This window comes from Anguilla rostrata, chromosome 19 (assembly GCF_018555375.3).
Source record: "Anguilla rostrata isolate EN2019 chromosome 19, ASM1855537v3, whole genome shotgun sequence".
NCBI lineage: Eukaryota > Metazoa > Chordata > Actinopteri > Anguilliformes > Anguillidae > Anguilla > Anguilla rostrata.
The window spans coordinates 7,525,926-7,546,012 of record NC_057951.1 but is presented as its reverse complement, the minus strand read 5'-3'; the positions used below and the strand labels follow the sequence as shown (position 1 = coordinate 7,546,012).

The 20,087-nt window shown below is 49.4% G+C and overlaps 1 long non-coding RNA gene across 1 annotated transcript in view; it reads right to left on the bottom strand.

The window, feature by feature from the left end:
- LOC135245600 (uncharacterized) overlaps window positions 1-20,087 on the bottom strand; it is a 157,637-nt gene that overhangs the window by 860 nt on the left and 136,690 nt on the right. The window lies entirely within an intron of this gene.

The window sequence follows — 20,087 nt, the reverse complement described above, 5'->3', positions numbered from 1 at the left end:
TTCACGATTCAGAATTTGCTTATCTCGTTAAGGCACCCTAATAGCAACTGTCTGTGAGCACTCCTAAAGCCCGTTGCTCATAAACCCCTGCTTCTCTGATTTTCTTTCTGCAATGATAGCTCTTCAGCACTTTTTTCTCTGGCTTTCAAAAGTGCTGGATTTGTTGGAATCCCAAACACGGCTTAAATGGGGCACTGGTGCAGAAATTGAATGATTCAGTGAACTTGCCTAATACAATTTAACAAAAAGCATAATTCCAAAAAGAAAACGGTCCTGTTTCTCCAATAGATATTTACTCCAAAAGACACAGTCATAGCAGTCGCCAAACAGACAAGTTCAAAACCAAGTTGGTCAAAATATTCATGTATATGTATGTGAATACCTGCACACACACACACACGCACACCACCGCGCACACACACATACACACCCACACAAGCACACGCACACACACATGCACACCCACACATGCACACACACAGACATGCAGCCATGGAAACCCGAAGAATTGCTTTCATTTGATGGCAACACACACACATCTTAACTAGCAGTACCCAATAATGACCGACTTTCAATGTGCAACTCATTTCACCACATAGCCAGGGGGTGGACCAGCATTGACTTCACTTCAATTCATTAGTGAAGATTTAAAAAAAATTGATTCTAACTATATCATTGCGCCTGAGATTTTCAAAATCCATGAAAAAAAAGCCATGAAATGTATTTTAACAAGGATGTTTTAACCGACCTGTCTCCTGTATGACACGTACACTTGGAGAAAGCAAGGGGAGCCTATCATATAGATTCCCCTCAGGCGAAGCAGCGCGCGCGTCTCAGACAGCGCTTCCTGCGTTTACGAGCCGAAATGGCGGCTGGAGCCGAGGCTCCTGTCATGTGAACACTCGGCCCAATTAGCCGCCGAACGGCCGAACGGCCTGCTCGAGCCGGGGGGCACGGGTCTCACCGCTTACCATAACAGGGCAGGGGCTTCAGCGCTCGCCCCGCTGAGCGCTGACAGACACGGGAGAGAGAGAGAAGATACCACGACTACAGCAGCCTGTGGGAACAGGAAGTGAGCTAATAAAAGAACCGCAACAGTGTTCCAACAGCGGAACTTAACATAACATTGCATAGCATAGCATAGCATAGCATAGCGTAGCATAGCATAGCATAACATAACATAACGTAGCATAGCATAGCATAGCATAGCATAGCATAGCATAGCATAGCATAACATAACATTGCATAGCATAGCATAGCATAGCATAGCATAGCATAGCATAACATAGCATAGTGTAAGGTAACGTAACGCAACATAACATAATGACGAGAACAGGCCATTCAGCCCAACAATGCTCACCGTTTTCCTGACTAAATTGTACCTAGAGCTCTGATTACCTACAGACTATCTCAATTCTTTCTGGTGTCTGTACAAATTTACCTTTTGCTAATATCCATTTATCTCCCATTGTTCTACTAACTGAACTCGAGCTGAAGAATCTCTTATAGCTCACTTTGTTAATCCCCTGGATTCTGCTGGACCTTTAACACTGTGACAGTCTCTATGCCAACAGTGCATGCACACCTTAATTATCTGTCACTTACATATGAACTAAGATGGGTGCTAATGTATTCTGTTTATTTTTAAAACAGCTGCTTTTTCCACTGCGGCAGATTCTAGTGCAGCGGAGGCTGCTGTGTGATCCTGAAGGCAGGATGTACTGCAGACAGCACTGAACAAGCCAGAACAAGAGCCTGTTCGCCGTTGCCGTGCTACTGTCTCCCATCACGACAGAACTACACTGAACCTTGCTGCTGTCTGCCGTCACGACAGAACTAAACTCAGCCTTCACCGAGACTGATCCAGAACAGACCAGAACTCAACTACGCATGAAACACAGCCCCCCCCTACCACCCCCCCCCCCCCCCCCCCACCCTCTGAAGTGTGTTCACAGGCAGTTCAGTAGAGAAACCCTTCAAGATGGACTGCGTGTTTCGCAAACCAAGGGGAAGTCTCAGGAAGTAAACAAAAGGAAGCCGCCGCCGCCGCCGTCGGCTGGCGGCTAAAAGCTTCAAGCGGAAAGAACCCGAATCCCCCAGAGCAGCGCACCGCCGGGAGCACGAGCGCGGCATCATGGGAAGGGCGCTCTTGTACTGTCAATCACCTGTCTCGCGCCGAATCGAAAACAAACCGGAGCGCGGAGCGGCGGAAGCGTTTAACACGCCACCGGCACAAACCTGACCCGTCACACGGGCTTTAATCTGCGGGAGAGAGAACGCGACGCAAACACACGCGCGCGTGCGGCGAACGCGCCCGCGAGAATTTACAGCGCTTTATCGAGGCCACGGATCATCCGTCAACGGGCTGATTACATGTTCAGATTCCGCGAATCCCCCCCCCGCCCCGAGCGTTAATTTCCTGGTGACGGGCGGTATGCAAAAAGGGAAATCTGATTGGTCAGTTGATGGATTGAACGCAGCCCTAATGCACATTAGAGGACGTTAGAGGACCTCGGCCGTCGCTGGCGTCGCTGGTGCGTGTGACGGGGGAGCGGGCTGGTTTCTACGGTAGAGCTCTCCGTTCATTCGGCTAATGGACGGGGGGGGGGAGGCGCGAGCTCAGGTTGATGTTTAAAGGTGGCGCGGACGGCGCCTTGTCATTGGTGATTCAGTGGCGACCTTCCACGGGTGTGACCCCATGGCGAGTCGCCCGCTCCGACCTGACAGGCGGGATTTCGTGAAGCGATCCCGCCGACCCCTCTTATGGCCACTCTGCTGAATGGCTTCCCGTTCGCAAGCCAGCGGCCAGCTGCGTATAGCGGCGATACACGCAAACACCATCCACTCTATGGCTTTTATTGACGCGCACCAGCTTGCCATTGACCTCACAGCCACTTCACTGATTCCTCATTAGGCCTGAGCTTTTGTCCTGGGCTTTGGTGGAGCGAGGGGAACGGTGCCGCCCCTCAGCCGCGACCCGTTATCAAACCTCGCACCCCTGCCAGATCACTTCGCCAGCCAACTTTGCTGTCCTTTCCCCTCAAGGTCCCTCCTTCCCCGATAGCACCTTTTCTAACACTGCCCCCTAGTGGTGGGATGAGCTCCACACTGCAGTCAGGACTGGCGGTCGTTGCCCATCCAGGAAAAGAGACCGTCAATTGTGCATCACAGACCTTGTTTCTGTGGTAAGCATCAACAGGACTTACTATGCAGCACCACAGCCAGGTGCGCTAAAAAGGTTTGAATTAATATTTAATGAGACACTTTCAGCTATGACTTCAGTTTGGGAACTTAATGCATTTTAATCTATTGTATGTGACAGGTTTTATTTGCTATACATGTGTTCCATCATTTATTTTGTGCTTTCTGAACTGATTAGAGCCCATTTTAAATCTGTTCTGCTTTTTAAATACTAAATAGAACACGACTGCCCTTTTGTTTCTGCATAGGCAACAAAACAGAATGACTGCCAAACTAAAGGCTTGGTTAGCACAAGTGCAGAGTCTAGTTAGACCTTGGCTGACATGGCCCATGCTCTGAGCAGACAAAGGATAATCTCTTACAATAGTGTTTATCCAGACTAACACCAGCACGCACACTTCACACAGAAAGGGGAAATAGCGCACTGCAGCATTAGGAAGTATGATGTCTGCTTTAGTCTTGTTCGGGACAACATCAGGACATCATATTTCTTTTATTATTGCAGGTTTTTTTTTTCTTCCCTAGCAGACGGTTTCATTATTAAATTATCATTATTAAACATCTTTTTCATAATTATCAGAGCTTCACAGGAACAACAGAATCAAAGCGTTCAAAGTACTCCAGCAGCTCAAAGTACAGAAGTGCCATGTGCCACCTGGAATTCCCAGCCCCCATTCAACGACGACGCATTTTTATGATGACTGGAACAGATACCTAACCATGGCTGCACCTAACAGATTCTCCGAGCTTTGAGCAGATGTTTCTCAGCTTCCACATCCTTTGCATTAAAACATTTTTTCCTCCCTCTCATTGAAATCTGCACCTTCCAAAGGACACGGTAACGTATCATGTTTAAAGCAGAGAGCCAGGGAAGAAATGCAGGAGCTTAAGATTTCGCGCGGGAAGGAAAGGAGGGATCTTTTTTACATAAAGAAACAGCCTCGGTTCAACCTTTCGGCATTCACACTCAGGTTCCGGCTAATTCTATTTAAATATTTTGTTCCAAATAGATTTTTTTCTATTTCTTTCTTTGGTACCACGTTTTTAACAGGTTCTATTTCTTGATGTTTACAGCAACGTAAAAAAAGAAAAAGAAAACTGGCGCCTAACGTTTTCACTGTTTGCCACTCTCCCCCGATCTCTCATATTAAGCTGGTTAAACAGCAGCGCGCTGCTCGGGCCTGGCTAGCTATTTTTAGTAGCTCCTTGTGTGCGTCATTTGGAAGAAAGTAGTTCAGAGTAATTGTTGAATTTGTCTCTCTGAACATTTGGGGGGGGGGTTGGGGGGGGAGGCTGAACTCCAAAGCAGAAAAAGGGAAGCTGCTAGACTTATTCGACAACAAGGAGCTATCGGGAGATGAGCGCTCGCACACAAAGAGGGAATCAATCGAGAATTAAAGAGCTGGCCTTCATTATAAAAGGAACTGCTTCCACACCAGAGGAAGCAAAACTATTTTTGGCACTGCAGTGTTTTCAAGGCAATGATGAAATTAAGTAACCTTCAGCTTCAAAACCATGGTGAAATGTCCGTTAAAGACCAACATGTAAAAATGTTAATTAATTTATTTGAATAAAGTATAAAAATGAACATTGCTGCTGCCTTTTTCTTTTACAAGTCCGTTGTAGGCGTTTATTTTAATTTTAAATTCATTTAGGGGAACATTTACATATTTATGTGTTTTCCTGCAGCTCTTAGTGAAGTACGAATTATGCATTGCTGCTCACAGCTTTTCTCGGGTGTCGGTTGTCAGAGTCGATTTCAGTGGAGGGAGAGATATAAAGAGTGAGAAAGAGAGGAAAATAATATGCTTGTCACATCGGGCCGAGAGAGAGAGGGGGAGAGAGATAGAGAGAGAGATAGAGTGTGTGGAGGAGAGAGAGAGAGACATTTATCCAGTGCACGACCGAATATGCTTCTAAAAAAATTAAAAAGGACTCCATTCCAAATGGACTACAAATCATATCCAGGGAAGGGCAGCATGCGGCCATGTGCTGTCATAATCGATAAGGTACAGTAACAATGTGGAAGCGAATAAACAATCCCATAAACCTGATTACTGCACGATAAATAAAAAATGCTTCATTAGAGGGGCTGTGCAAGAGTTTTAAAACCATTACCATGGTTACAATTTCAGATAACTTAATCTGATTGGGCGAGCAGGCCTTTTGCCATTTCCTGTCACCGTCACATTGCAAACGATGCAACAAATGCATTCTTGTGGGCTTATATGACAGTGCTTTGGACAGGTGGCATTACACAGGAATGGACTGACAGGTGGTATTCCCTACTACTGCTCTAGCTGCTTTAAGGAAGTTTTCCATACCCATGCAAGGCACAACAAGAGGAATTCTACAGCACAAGAACGCGCTTAAAATATAAGAATGACTAGGCAATCATATGGATTTGTCAATCCCCATTGCTACTTTCAGTATTTCCACTTAGAGATATTTTATAATGTACTTTTCACTGCTATGCTGAACAGTAAACCTGCTATTATTATGCAATATTTCATAGACAAGATGGGTAACACCATCAATCTTAATTCCATTGAGAATCAATTTTCATATTTAAAAAAACACATCTCACACCGCATGACAAATGACCTAAGGACAGGATAAAGTCAGACGATGTAGTCACGCTTTACACAAGGCATATTGTCCAAAAGCCTTCATAAAACACAGATAACATCTTATTTCTATATTTCCGAGCGTCTATGTGATTCATTACCACAGAAAAAATTTAGTCTAGCATGAAATATGACACCATTATCAAATGTAATGTGACCTGACTTGAGGTCAACCCTTGACTACATTTCCTGCACAAAAACTTAAGATACATAAAGAAGTCATTTTGTAATTTGAAATGTGCTTTATGAAGGCTTCAGGATATATGGTTTCTGTAAAGTTTGACAACGGATGCTTTGAAAACCCCTTTCTGTATAGTAATGCGCTTTATATTATAAACGGTCAACAGCACTTGATAAATGCGTTATAAAGGATGAATAGAGTCTAGTGTTATTAACTGAACAGGAATGTTTTATGAATGCATGTATGATTAAGCAGGGTGACTGCAACAAAGTGCCACTGCATAATGTCTGCCATTATGTATAATTACGGAAAAATGAGGTTAATCTTTGCATTACACGGCTGTTATAAATACTCATTAAATCTTATTAAAGACAGCATTACAAAGCATTAAGAGGACTCTGCCCAAACGCATATGTTTAACATGCAGTCCTTTGTCCTGTTAGAAATGCAAGAGCTGCTTTTACGCATATTTCTTTATACACACTTACCTTAATACATATAATACAATGGGATTTCGTAATTACACCGCAGGACTGAAGGGTGATGAAAAGTGCTTATTAGTGACTTATCTTGGATTTTTCTTTGTTCGGAAACGAGCCGCGGAACATTCCGGAATCGCAGGGCGGTCGGGCGAAGCTGTGCGAGGGCGGTCCTTAAATGCCGCGTTCAAATCAAGCGCGAGAGAAACAGCGGGAGGCGCCATTTGCATACCGCCGCGGTCCCCGGTGGCCGTGTGTGCAAATAACACACACACAAAAAAAAAAAATTTTCAACCCGAGCGGAAGCCGTCAAAGAATCCCGCCGCGCCACGGCGAAATGTCATCCATCAGCGGGGCCGCTCCCCGAATAATACCGGCCAGCTCGAAGCGCTCGGGGATAAGGCCCTGGGGGGACTCGGAGAGCGTTGGCCGCGCACCAGCCGCACCCCCTCCGCGAAGGCCAGGCACAATTTCATTCCACCGTTCCGCACACAGAGCGCGCGTCATAATCATTTGCTTATGAAAACGCTTTTTCTTTTTTTTTCCCCGAGAGTAAACAATGAGCCCTGAATATGGGCATTTCGGAAATTGACAATCGAGGGATTCTGGGCTCGGCGGTCACGTGATCCCAAACTGATCTCTGACGATCTACTTAGGCCCAGAGTCCCCACCTTCGAATGACCGCACCGGCAAAGCCGCACACGTCCTTGGGTGATCTGATCAAGTCCCTTTGATTAAACACAGCCCTTGGCTTATTTATACGGCGACAGCGGTGCACGCCTGCTTGATCGCGCTCCAATTTGGCTGCCGCGGGCCCGCGCGTTCGTGGGCTGAGGTAATTATATTTGTCCCATACAGTCGCTATTATGTTTACGTGAGATTTATCCGCTTTAAAAACCCTCCTTGAAACGGTGAATTGCAGGCGATGATTATCTCATGATGCGTTATACGCTTTTTATTGCGCAGAAATCATCTTTATGTGTTTCTTAAAAAAAATAAAAATTGGCACCGTACAGTAGAGGAATCAGGCAGGTATTCTTGATACGTCTCAATTAAATATAAATGCCAGCTCGCTGCCATTTCCCACAATGGATTCAGAAATTGGATTTCTCCTCCTGAGACCAGCAGAAAAGGGTTTAAGCACTGCAATTTTTTTGACACTATACAAGTGTCATGGAGGACAAAAACACGTTCCAGTGAAGACATTTTTTAGAAATATCATTTATTTTATTTTAACCGAATGTCCCCTGTTAGGTGTAGGTTTTCAGCATAAGTCAAATGTACAGTTTTTGAGATTAAGACCAGAGACTCAAGTCCCCCCTACAGGGGACGAAAAATGAATTTGGAGGATATATGGTGAAAGGTACATGTACGCCTTAACACTTCACTGACTCAAAACAAGCCGCACGACATAAATGCATAAATCATGTAGGACCCCGGCTCATGGAATGGTGCTCATAATGGAGTGTCTCTGGCCATGGGGGACTCATATAAAACTCTGCAGGAGCTGATTATAACACTGAACAAATTACTGTGTACGTTGCAAGTCATCCATTGTTCTTACGTTAGATCTCAAACACCACTGTAAAAAAAAATAATAAAATAAATAAAAAAAAAAAAATACAAAAATCAATACCCCTGCAGTTTATTTGTCGGCGAGTTCTCGGTCTCTCTGCAGATTTGACGCGCTGCATTATGAATCCACACACACACACACACACACACAGAAAAGACTGTGTAAACATGCCGAAGGAGAATGCGCCGGCCGGCAGCGATCTTGTTGACGGAATTCATCCCCGGCCCGCCGAGGACGGCTTTTCAGCGCAGAGTAAACACTTTTCATCCTCTTTCAGCTAATCCTCCGGGGGGGAGGAGCGTCTTTTCTTTTGTCGTCGTGAGCGATTTCCTTTTTTCTTTCTGAATGCAGAGCGAGCGAGGGAACAAGGTGGGAGGGGCCGGGCAGCCAGAGCGACGAGGAGCGTCGTCTTCGGCCGAGGCCGAGCTGGAACGGGCCCGCGCCGCGAAACTCTCGCCGCTCGGCCGGAACCCGCAGAGCTGAGGGGGAACCGGGCGTACGTCAACCCCGGCGGTAACCAATCCCGTTCCTGGAGGTCGGCCATCTTGCAGGGTTTTCACTTCGACCCTAACTTGGCACACCCGACTCTACTGATTAGCAGCTCAACGAGGTGAGCTTTGTTAGTGTTGGTGTGAAAACCGACAGGAACGTAGATCTCCAGGAACAGGGTTGGTGGTTACCGCTGATCTGACCCATTAGCGATTCGGGTAGAAAATTGAAGATGACAAGTTGCGTGAAAACACACTTTCCATCTTCTTCTGTCGTCCGTGCTTCTCGAGTGTGAAAGAAAAGAAACATCCCCGCATTGAGCCCGTTCACGGGCAATAGTCTCAGAACAGAAGCGTGATTTACGCAGAGCTGGTGTTTATGCTCTTAATAACCGCTCAGTGTGTACAGCCCCTCCACACTCCTCTTTTATGCAACGCACTTCTCTGCGTAGTGCTGAATTTCACCGTTTCTGTCTTATAAAGGAGTACGGATATAACCGTGTCATAAGTCAGAGGAGCGGAGAGGTGCGACAGACACAAAACTGAAAACTGAACAGAAAAAAAAAACAATGGATGATGCAGAAACTTTTGCTGTTTACAAATTCCAACATCCATTTCCGTTCAGAAAATCATCGGAAGCTGCAACACTATCGGTAACTTCAGCGTGTGATATACGAGTCGGAATTCAGATGCGGCATCAGCACTGTAGTTTGCGTGCGAGAAATTCTCATTTCAAAAATGACTGATGAGACGTATAACTGCACGGCAGTGAAACTACTGTATTTCCTTAAATGAAATGAAAGCATAAAAGGAAGCCCGGCTTTCTTCACTGGTACAGCTTTAACAAAACAAGCACGTACTGCACAGATAGGCCTCTGTAATCTTAAGGCATGTTCGCTTGTTCCATTCATCTGAATGCATTAATTCGAGCTTCTCAGTGCTCAGCCCATTTTATGCATATACCACCTTTAAGAAGTATACTGAGACAGATGCCATTCTAACATGGGCTGCCCTGTATCTCATAACCTGGTACGCATTCTCAATATGGGGGGGGAGGCGGCCGGGAGGTAGCCTGGCCCAAGCCTAAGGCGGCCATGTTCTTTTAGTGGGGACACCGTGTAGAGCAAGGTCAAAGGTCATTCACACAACTCTGCTGCTCTCGAAATTAATTTTAAATTCATATCATTCTCAGCCCCCAGCGTTTGCATTTTAATTCACTCTGGATAAGACTGTCTGCCAAATGCCGAAAAATGAAATAATAAAGTTCAGCGCTGAAAGGTTTATTAATCATTTTGAATTTGTTTTCCCCCCCCAACACCCACCTCAGGCACCATACACAGTTTTGATCAAACAAACAACAAAAAAGCCAGTATCCTATAAGCGTGGACGCATATTAATATCAATCAAGTACGGGCCATCTGTCTTTAGGGTTTTGTTTACCACAAATAACTACACAAAGGACGGCTAAATAATACACGCCCTTTCAATGTGTCTTGATCAAACCGTAATGTAATTATGCGGTAGAAACTTTGATGTACAAATCAGGCCTTAGATGAGGAAAGTGTACCGTACAGGGGATTTTTTTTCAATGACACACAAATAATTAGAGAAAAGGATGATCAAAAACATATATTCACAGATATTTGGTGTAACATATTTTACCCAGTGAGCACACACAGTACAATGTGCACACACGCACGCACCCACACAGACAAACACAGAAATGTTTGCCACATTTGTAACCAATTCCATATTTGTTTTTGAAGAAGCCGTACAATGTTAAGATTCCTTACATCGTATTCGAGTGAAAAGGGGTCCGCAAAGAAATATTTGTTTTGTCTGTTGTGTCTGGGATTACAGGCCCATAGCTGTGTTTGTACACGGTCCAAAGTTAGCTCTGGACTGTGCCCGCTTTGGAGGGTGAACACGACAATCCTGGCACATTTCCCAGGGTGGAATCCTTTGTGTAGACAGAGCGGGAGGAGGGAAAGGGAGGGATAGAGAGAGAGAGGGAGGGAAGGAGAGCGAGATAGAGGGGGGGAGAGAGGGGAGAGAGAGAGAGCGAGAAGTGAGAGAAAGAGGGGGGAGAAAGGGAGAGAGAGGGGGGGGGAGAGAGTGTTTCAGCAGTTTGAAATGAGGATTTCCTAATTCAGTTTGTGTGCCGTGATGCCAGGTTGGCTGAGCCAGGAGAAGGAGTCCCTCCAGTGTCTGTGTCAATGCTGACCAGTGTTTCAGCTACCAGGGAGGCCTCCAGCACCACGGACAGCGTCAGCCCCACTAGTGTTTCAGCTACCAGGGAGGCCTCCAGCACCACGGACAGCGTCAGCATCACTAGTGCAACAGCTACCAGGGAGGCCTCCAGCACCACGGACAGCGTCAGCCCCACTAGTGCTACAGCTACCAGGGAGGCCTCCAGCACCACGGACAGCGTCAGCCCCACTAGTGCTACAGCTACCAGGGAGGCCTCCAGCACCACGGACAGCGTCAGCCCCAGTAGTGTTTCAGCTGCCAGGGAGGCCTCCAGCACCACGGACAGCGTCAGCCCCACTAGTGCTACAGCTACCAGAGAGGCCTCCAGCACCACGGACAGCATCAGCCCCACTAGTGCTACAGCTACCAGGGAGGCCTCCAGCACCACAGACAGCGTCAGCCCCACTAGTGCTACAGCTACCAGGGAGGCCTCCAGCACCACGGACAGCATCAGCCCCAGTAGTGCTACAGCTACCAGGGAGGCCTCCAGCACCACAGACAGCGTCAGCCCCACTAGTGCTACAGCTACCAGGGAGGCCTCCAGCACCACAGACAGTGTCAGCCCCACTAGTGCTACAGCTACCAGGGAGGCCTCCAGCACCACGGACAGCGTCAGCCCCACTAGTGCTACAGCTACAAGGCCTCCAGCACCACGGACAGCGTCAGCCCCACTAGTGCTACAGCTACCAGGGAGACCTCCAGCACCACGGACAGTGTCAGTCCCACTAGTGCTACAGCTACCAGAGAGGCCTCCAGCACCACGGACAGCATCAGCCCCACTAGTGCTACAGCTACCAGGGAGGCCTCCAGCACCACAGACAGCGTCAGCCCACTAGTGCTTCAGCTACCAGGGAGGCCTCCAGCACCACGGACAGCGTCAGCCCGCACAGGCAGGCTGGCAGCTGCGGCTAATGGCCAATCAGGCGGCTGCCACCCGTTGCCTAGTGAAGGGCCGAGATAAGGGGCAGAGAGAGAGGGAGCTCGCATGGCTGCTGCCTGAGGTTGAGATGCTGTACGAGACCGAGATGTTCACCAACTCAAAGCAGAAATGAAGCTCTGCGAGAGAGAGCGATGCAGCACTGTTAATAAGTCCATCAATCACCGCGCTACAACAGGAGACAACCTGAATGATTTTGTATCTGATTGTGCATTTGTCTCAATCAAATTTGATAAAAATCTCATTTGTATTTCCCACAGTAAAGGACCAAAAGTTATAGTATGCCAGTGCAGGACAGAAAATATTGTCGGAGGTGAAGATAAACCTTAATTAAATAACTATTCCACATTGCGCTTTGGCAGCTAATGCTTTCCCCATTTACTTATGCATTTAATTGCATTTAATTTTAATGTCAGAAGAAGCAACGAATGGTTTTGAGTGACGTACAGCCTGAGATAATAAAATTAACATTGTGCGGATTCTTCATTATGACACAATGACCCTTCATGATGTCGCACACTCATTTGTACATTTTGCTGACCTTCCCCAGTGCGTGTAAAAAGCACCGCCTAAGCAGCTAAAAGCTTCTGCAAATGGACACTCCTGGAGCTGCTGGGTGCCTTTCTGTATGTTAATCCCTGAAGTTTAGGAAGACCCGGCAACAGGTGATTTGAAACCGCGTTCAAGTGGAAAATGAAAACATTTCATTAAACACGCAAACTTGCAAACTAATTACCATGCTCCAGCGCACATGCGGAATTGGATACTCTGAAAGTCCAATGCAGATATAGGCACCGTGCGAAATTCAAATAAAATAGTAACCTAATTTGACAGAAACAAAGACCGGTGAAAGAAATAGAATTGCATTACACTCCATTCTCTTATCATCTCGTGGATACGATATTATGTTCTTTAATAACCTTCAAGCGAGAGAATGTCCTCCTGTCTCCTCTTTCCCTTCAGCTCCAATCCCATGATGCTTAGCTGTCTGTAATTGGCACTTGTGCCTCTTAATTTTCATTTTCAGCCTCTCGCAGCGTGGCGTGATGGAACAAGGCTCCTGCGTCAGTTCGGGCGCAGTTCTGCTAAGGATGCGAAAAGTCTTCGAAAAGGGTTTTCCCCGCAACTGTTGCCGAGTAAAAAACAAAACAAAAACGGTTTTGGGTTTGTCTCTCGCAAAAAACTTGCCACCAAAACCATCCCCAGATTTAACTGGTTAATAAATGTTCTCTCCCTCTCCACCTTCGCTAATGTGTAGTGAGCTTTCTGGCGCAAAAAATTGCCGCCGTGCATCACCCGGGTGGGCGCTACACATTGGTGGTGGGTGAGCTGTAAAGCACTTTGAGCATTCGTAAAAGTGCTATATAAATGTAAGGATATTGTATATATATATACAAATATCGCATATCAAGGTCATTTGGAACAACTACAAAACACAGGTTTGATAAGGTGCAATACTCATTATGTACAGTTATTCATAGCCAAGAACACAAAGTCCAGCTCACACAGTGAAGCTAAGTCAAACTACAAACCGACGCTTGGAACCCGTTTGGGGGAGAAAAGAAACGTGCTCAGCCTCCCATTCAGGCCTATTTTTAGCTCTTTTTAAACTGCTGCATTTAATGTCGTAGGGGAAACGAAACCGAGCCCGTGCCGGTGATTTATCCCCTCCCAACGGACGGCTGGGTTCTTTGGCTCTCGCTCGGAATTCCCGTCACATTCCTCTCATCCCCGCGAGCGCCCGCCTGCTCCTAATCCCGCGCTGCGCAGATCCGCGTGCGCTCCTGTGGCTTGACGGCCTTAGTCCAATAAACATTCATGGTCGCGCCTGAACCGAAGGTGCCCGGGAAACGCCAGCGTGACGTCGCGAAGAGACGCTGTCCTGCCGGGAACGTCGCTATGGTGACCGCCGCGGCCAGGGGAGCGGATTGGAGCTCTCCCGCGGTCGGGCATCCCGCCTCCTTCCGCGTGTCTAAAGGAAACCCCTCGCACGTCTCCCCACTGCCAGAGGGGGCGCTAATTAGCCCACTCCCTCATACCCAATAACACCCTTATTATTGCGTGTCATGCCCAGACCCATTCACCCCCCCCCTTCAACAACCAACAAAGGCGTGTCCCATGTAAGACCCCACCCCCTCCCCCCTCCCTTTTACAGAACCAACATCGTCATGAGGGCCAATCAGCTACCGTAAAAGGCGCGGAACATTCCGTTAGCCGTCCGCATCCGTCGTCGCCATCGTGTTGGGGGTAAATGAATATAAAAAGAGAGCGAACTCGCCCGGCGCGGGACAGCTGGGTGAAACCACCCCGGGTGAATAAATGCCCCGGCGAGACGGCGTTTGACGAAGAGGCGCCGTCGCCGTGTTTCGGGAACGCGCTCGCCCTCCGTATTTTCCAAACTGTTAGACTGTCTGCGCCCCAAGGATAGAGACATAAGTCACCCGTCGCCCTGGCCGTCCGGGAGAATAAATCCTCCAGGGGAAAAGAAGAAAAAAAAAAGGAAAGAAAAAAGAAAGAAAAAAGAGTGGAAGCCGGAGTCGGTTGTGAGTGAAGAGCAGGTGGGGCCCGTCTCTGGGTAGAGGGCCCCGGCTGGCCCCACGTCTCCTCGTCCCCGCGCCGTGACTGACGGCGGTGGAGGGAGGGGCCGAGCGGATGACGGAGCGCTGCTCCTGTACGCCCCCGGATTTACGCCCGTATAAATCCCCGTGGGCCGGGGGGCGACCGGAAGGTTTTACGAGCCCGCCGCGCCGTCTGTGGGCCCACCTGTCTGACGGGACAGCCCCCAATCCCCCCCACTCCCCCCCCAGCCCCAGCCCCCCCAGTCCACAGCGCCCGATAGATCTCCCCAAAAAAAAGTCTGATTGACTGCAGTAATCTCTCATCCCCCTGCCCCGGATAGATGGGGAGGGGCCGGTGTCCAGGGAGACCGTGAGTGTGCGGCGTAATTAAAATGCAACGGCTGAACACAGTCCGTAATAAAAGGCGTCGGGGCGCGGGAGCTGCGCGCTACGCACATTAAAAAAGGGAAAACGCGGGTCCTGGGCGAGGGATTCGACCGCTGCGGGCGAACGGCAGGGGGGACAGTAACTACGGAAGCTCCTCCTCCCGCAGCAGCAAGAGTAGAAAGAGCGTTCCTACGCCACCGATCCCTCCTGCGAGAACCGTTACCGGGGCCTGGAGTCCGGCTTGCCAAAACTCATTCTCCCAGATACAGAATATCAATGTTTTCGTTTTAAATTTACATACTCACACCAAACGCTACCGTCTTGCCGAAGCTACGCCGGTGCCCGCTCAGGTGTTCTGGAATGTTCTTCAGGAGTGCTGGGGAGGTATAGAAAGGTGTTTGTTTTTTAAGACTGAGAGCACTGTTCTGATCGTTATATTGATGGTGAGAAATACGCTACTGCAGCCAGGCATGCCACAGCTGTAAGGCATAGAACCCTTTGCAAGGGCAGCAGCGCGGAAGAGGAGATTACACAACACACTCCTCACACATACACAAACACACTCCTCACACATACACACACAAACACACAGCTCACACACCCCTCACACATTACACACACATGCATCAAATTGATTTCATCTGCAGGCTCACGGCTCACAGTTCAACGCTGTCATCTGAACAAAATGGAAGAAAATCGCCTTAATGTGAGGAAAGAAAACACACGTGTGTTTGCAGGGCGACCTTGAGGGCAGACATAGAAAGAATCACTGGGGTGAGGTCACCTGACCCGCTCGTGTCTCCTCCCCGTTTGAGCGACCCCTCTCGCCCTGCTGGGGTCTCTCCTGCAGGGTGAAATCAGACGTGTACGTTAGCGAGGCCCCGCGGAGCAGGGGTGACACACGGTTTTCGGAGACCGAATCACGTTGGCGCTAGTACGGCTAGCCTGGCTTCGGCTCCTGTTTCACACGGAGAGAGGAGAGGAGCGCGGCGAACGCCGCCAGCACCCCGAGCCCCGCGCTGTCTATAGGACTGTCTATATTTCCCACAATGCTGGGTTCACTCCGTGACTGTTTTGCGCTTGGGAGTTTCGAGCAGAGGCTGCCTTTGCTTGGGCTGCTTTTATGTCTCTATTCTGCATTTCACAAAAATCACATAAAAATAAGTTTTCATATTTCATCACCTTCGGTTCCAGTTTTTTTTCAGCACGCTGCTGCAAACATTTGCATCACATAACGCGGGGATGCCTGAGCTTCTCCGTTCAGGCGCTTGGCCAGCACACGGACTGCAGCACCGGAGACCTCGCCTCTCAGCCGCCACGACCTCACGCAGGACCCCTTGCCCGGTCGCCTGGCAACCTCAACGCCAAGCCGTTCCGATTGGGCCGAGCCGACCGGACCGGTCGAGGGCGAGACGCCCCCCTCAGACCTGGACGCGGGGACGAGGGAAAAACTTTGTGAGCGTTACCGTTAGCCGCCCGCTAACCGCACAATAACCACACCGCGCCCCTCAATCAGGAGGAACTTTGAAGCTGGGACGTCCCGTTTCCCCGGGGTAGGGGGGGAGTTTAAGGTGCGGCGCCGCTGTGGAATCTGACGCAACCGGTGCCGGTTCCCGGGAGGAGCTGGTTTTTGTGTTTTTAAATCAGAAAGCGCGGCGATGCGTTTCCCGTCGGGCGCCCGAGGCGAGGAGTCGGGCGGAGCTGTCGTCATCCCCCCCCCACCCCCCCGCCAGAGCGGGCGAGCTGTCAGGTGGGATCGCACCGCCCTGTCAATCAAGCCTCCCCGCGCGGGCTTCCTGGAACAAACTCCCCACACTCTCAGGAGGCTCGGGTTTAGGGTTCAACTGCTTTTTTTAGTTTGGAGTCTCGGCGCACTTTCATTTAAAGTCAATCATTTCCCTTCTTCTCCAGTCAAAGAATTTATACAGGAAAAAAAAAGAAAAGAGAAAAAGATATATCATAAATGTTGCTTTTCTATTCCAATAGTAAATGCATGCTGCAGACAATCAATTAACTATAATTAGAAAATGCATTGCATGTATGGCCGTAGGCTGAAATTGGCAAGGTCGCTTGGGGTTGTTTTCGTCTTGGGGCTGGAAGACGAGGGTCTCGTTGAAGACTTATATTGTTATTGATTTTCACACCTCAAACTGGAGCTCCGTGACATTTGGAGGTTCTGTGTGTCCGTGCTTCTGTGTGTGTGTGTGTGTGTGTGCGTGAGTGATTCCCATTTTATTTCCTGTGTTCTACTACACTGAAGCCTTTTTTCAAATGCCAACCATGATCCTTTTTGTCTGAGAGTTTTTGATGATGAATGAAATCCAGACATTTCTATATATATATATATATATAAACTTAAAGCAGGATATAATGGTGCTTGGGTTGTTTATTTATGCATTATTTGTCACCACATATGCTCGGTGAGAAGGCGGGATGTACACAATAAGATTTCCTCTGTGAGGTTCGAGGCGTGTGGAGATCTCATAACGGATAAACACCCATATAAATGCAGTGGTATGCAGCGGCTTCAAATGGAAAAAATATACACTTGATTTCATTCTGGAGCGGTACGCCTGCAGCCAGGGAAGCAGGGCGCGCCAGCCCCGCTCTGTGTAATAATATCTAAGCGTACCGCTCTCCCAGCATAGCCTGGACCAGATAGGATTCAACTGGACTGCGTGTCCATTTCTCAGCTCCACAGCAGCAGGAGTGAATAGCGCTTCTGCTGCAAATGTAGAAGCCGAGGGACGGAATTTGGTCGGACGTACCAAAAGCATTCGTGTGTCCGAATGGCATGTGCATCTTGTACGTTAATGTTAAACGTATATTTATTTTGGCAAATGCCTCTTGCAAACTACAGCAGCGATATCCGCAACGTCAGCGAGGGTAGCTCCCTCTGACGCACGTTACTTTTTTTTTTTTTGTTTTAAAATCCCACGGCTGCTTATCATTCAGCTGTGCAGTCAATCAGCGCTGCATGGATACCCAGATCTCCACGGCGACAAAATGCCGAGCTCCCACAGCCAGCCTCCCACTCTCTCCGGAGAGAGAGAGAGAGAGATAGAGACAGAGAGAGAGAGAGAGAGAGACAGACAGAGAGAGAGAGGGAGAGAGAGGGACAGAGAGAGACAGACAGAGAGAGATAGAGAGAGAGACAGAGAGGCAGAGAGAGAGAGACAGACAGACAGACAGACAGACAGAGAGAGGGGTCTGTGTGCGGTGTGATGCGCTCCACTCTAAATGAGGAGCCCGGGCGGATCTGCCCCGGCGCAGAGATCTGAATCCCTGCGTTATAACATGCGCCGAGTCAAAACCAAAGATGTAGCGCCTGCGTTCTACTCAGAGCTGGCCTGGGAGAAACGACATCCGCCGAGCCTGTTACAGAGTGTGTGTGTGTGTGTGTGTGTGTGTGTGTCTGTTGCATGTGCGTGTGCATAAATCTAAAATTGAGCTAACCACAAAACACCCGGGGGGGGGCAGAACACTGCCGCTCGGGGGCTCTCCTAACATAGCTGCAGGAGCCGAAACAGAAAGAACACGGTGGAGACCGACGCCGTTTGATATTTAAATCACCTTATTAGACAGTTCTGCTCCAAAAAAAAATAATCCCAGGCAGAGAGGAAAAAAACCGATTGTGCTTCCTGTTTCCTTCTGTCTTTATTTACTTATTTTCTCGCGGCCCTTGAATAACTTCCCTTGAATGTGTTTCGATGAGCTATTTTTTTTTTATTTGGGGAGAGGGGGAGGTGTGTAAAGAGCAGGCCTGGGGGATCTGACGGAATGCTCAGTAGGCTGCTGCAGCAGAAGTGGTGCTTACTGTACGCTCCATCTGTGGTACGGCGTGGGGGGGGGGGGGCGGCGGGGTGGGGTGTGGGGGGAGGGATGGCGGGGTGGCGGGGGAGCTGTGAAGTCCATAACGCAGAAATCTCATCTGGGGTTGAGGCGCCTCGTCTCAGCAGGGGTCTTAGGAGATTAGATAGGAGCGCACAGGGGGGAAGGGGGGGTTAGGGCGTGTGGAGGAGGAGGAGGAGGAGGGGGGACACACACACTCCCAGCCTCTGCAGAGCGAGGGAACGCCGCGCGAGCCTCTCATTCGCATTCCGCTCGCTGCGCCCCGCGCTCCCGCCCCAATCTTCCCACAACCGTCCCTGTCAAACCGCTCACCCCTCGTGGGATCGGGGAGGTGGGGGGGGGGGCGGGGGGCGGAGGGGGGGTTTCGGAGGGATAGAAAAGCGGCAGATTTTATTTAACGCCGCGGTCTCGCTGATTGAAAATAAAAACGACCCTGGCGGGGGGGCGCGGGGGAGAAAACGCCACGGCCCGCGCTTCGGCTTCAACAAGCAGCCGCCGCCGCTCCGGCGAGGTGGATTTGGAGAACGGCGGCGAAGCCGAACCCCCCCCCCCCTCCATGGCAAGTAGCGACGACGCCCCCCCGGCTGCCTCTGTTTTCCGTCCCCTAAAGGAAATGGCACGCGTAATCGCAAAGAGGCCGCTTCATATAAGGAGGGTTTTTAGAGGGGGTCTCGTCGGGGACCTAGGGCGTGCGGAATCGAATGATTATGGCGGCGAGCGTGCCCGTCGGTTCGTTGGGCCCCCGCCTCTGAGATTGGGTCCCCACCCCTCTAATGCAGGAAGGGGGGGGGGGGGTGCGAGTATGCTGCTGCCGCTTAGAGCCGCGGGTTTCGCCCCACCGCCCCTCTCCGCCCCGCGCTGACAGGCTTTCCCGCCGGCGCCCAAACATTTGCACCCGGCAGCGTGCTTTCACTCCTCTTACACCATCCGGCGCCTGCTTCCCAAAACCTCACCTTCAAAGCGGTGATGTCTAGCGCGCGGCTCCGGGCCGTCGCTCCCTTATTCACGGCTTTAAACTTTATGAGAGAGAGAGAGAGAGAGAGACTGTGAGATTACATAACGCCGGCTAATAACCAACCAATAGCGGCTTTGTCATCACGGGGGCAGGCGTGCCCCATTTAACACCGTCGCCCAGCTGTAACCAAAATATTTGGGGGGGGGATGTGCAGCCCGACTGGGGGGAGTTGAAGGTTCATATTGTTTCGGGGCTGCAGTAATTACCCCGCCATGCATGTCATTGCAAAATCTGACAGCCACCTGGTACCCTCTGTGTGGGTGAGTCAAAGCTGCTTCCCCAATGTGATTTTGGGGATCACAGGCAACTGGTGTGGCGAGGGGGGGGGGAGGGGTGTTTGGGGGGGCAGGGGGGGTATGTTTCCCTGCGTGACACAGTGTTACCACTGCCGATGCTATCGCGTTGGAGTCTACAGAACACAAGGGGCGTGGAGAGAGTTTCAATAAGCTTGACATAAAAAAAATAATTAAAAATGCTATATTATAAAACATAACAAATCAAATTCATAAACACGGTTAACTAGAAAACAAACATCA